We start from the raw sequence: 1,210 nt of genomic DNA on the forward strand, positions 1-1,210 counted from the left end.
GGTCTGAACCCGACACAAAATCTGCAAAAGTGAAGGCCGCATATTTGCGCCCAAGGTTTCAACTCCACACCACACGACTCCGTCCATTTTTTTCTTTTTAATTCGTTCTTAGGTACATGGAACAGTTTTATGCCTTCTTTTGCCCATGTCTTATGACACAAGAAGCAACTTGCTTTTGACATACTGTTATTGCTAGAAACATCATACATAAATTTAAAAGTTTAAACACTTAAGGTTTGTTGAGTATATATATATATTCGTATATATTTAAAGCTTTTAAAAAAAGTTGTACGAAAATATTATTTTTGTTTTATTTAACTAGTTTTCTTAGATTAAAATTTTCTTTTTCGTTTAATTTATAGTACTTTTCTTAAACTTGTTGTTGTTGTGTTGTTATTGCTCCATGAAATGTGTGTGGTACTACGATCCCTGCAAACCATACTTCCAGACTAATCTGAATGATGTTCGGGTATTTAAAAGTTTTAAATTACTTACATACGTATGCAGCTAACGAAAAAGAGCGACAACTTCAATTAGTACGGCTTCAATCAGCTAAGGAACAAAACCTCTTAGTTTAAGAAATATTCATATATTTCACTTGTACTTACAACGGAAAAGTGTATTGGGTGCAGAGGCGCAAAATCCAGCACAGCAAAACAACGAAACAACGATCAGCGAATCCACGTATACAGCGAAAACATCAATTAGTACGGCTTCAATCAGCTAAGGAATAAAACCCATTAGTTTAAGAAATATTCATATATATATTCCACTTGTACTTACAACGCAAAAGTGTATTCGGTGCAGAAGCACAAAATCCAACTTGAAGTCAGCACGGAAAAGCAGTTCGAAAAACACAAATTGTCTGTGAAATTCACATACACACAAAACACCAGAAACCTGTGGAATAATTTTATTTATAGATTCTATGTCACATATCCATAAAGTACTTACGATTTGAGCAATTGGTTTTCCGAAAATTGCAATAAATGGTGAAAATTCTTAATTTTCACAAAGCTATCGATTCGCACAAATTTTAGTATTGATTGTCAACGAATAACAATAGAGACAGAGACAAAAAAGTCGATTAGTGATGCCAATCATTGTCGATCTATGGTTTTCCTTGTGTGAGTACCATTTTTAGTACTTTTTCATGAAAATCGCTGTAATATAAAAAGGAGTTGGTCAAAGCGGCAAATTGAATTTGCTA

The 1,210-nt window shown here is 33.2% G+C and overlaps 1 long non-coding RNA gene across 1 annotated transcript; it reads right to left on the bottom strand.

Annotated features, from left to right (window-relative positions):
- Positions 1-327: 327 nt before the first annotated feature.
- On the bottom strand, positions 328-987 carry LOC118749902. The gene is made up of 5 exons (XR_004994305.1): positions 955-987; positions 784-900; positions 609-723; positions 496-552; positions 328-454 (listed from the first exon to the last, which is right to left on the bottom strand). It is a non-coding gene; the product is annotated as an uncharacterized LOC118749902 (long non-coding RNA).
- Between the last annotated feature and the right edge of the window lie 223 nt (positions 988-1,210).

The sequence above is a fragment of the Rhagoletis pomonella genome, unplaced genomic scaffold, assembly GCF_013731165.1.
Source record: "Rhagoletis pomonella isolate Grant_MI unplaced genomic scaffold, Rhpom_1.0 Rhpom_scaffold_00080, whole genome shotgun sequence".
Taxonomy (NCBI): domain Eukaryota; kingdom Metazoa; phylum Arthropoda; class Insecta; order Diptera; family Tephritidae; genus Rhagoletis; species Rhagoletis pomonella.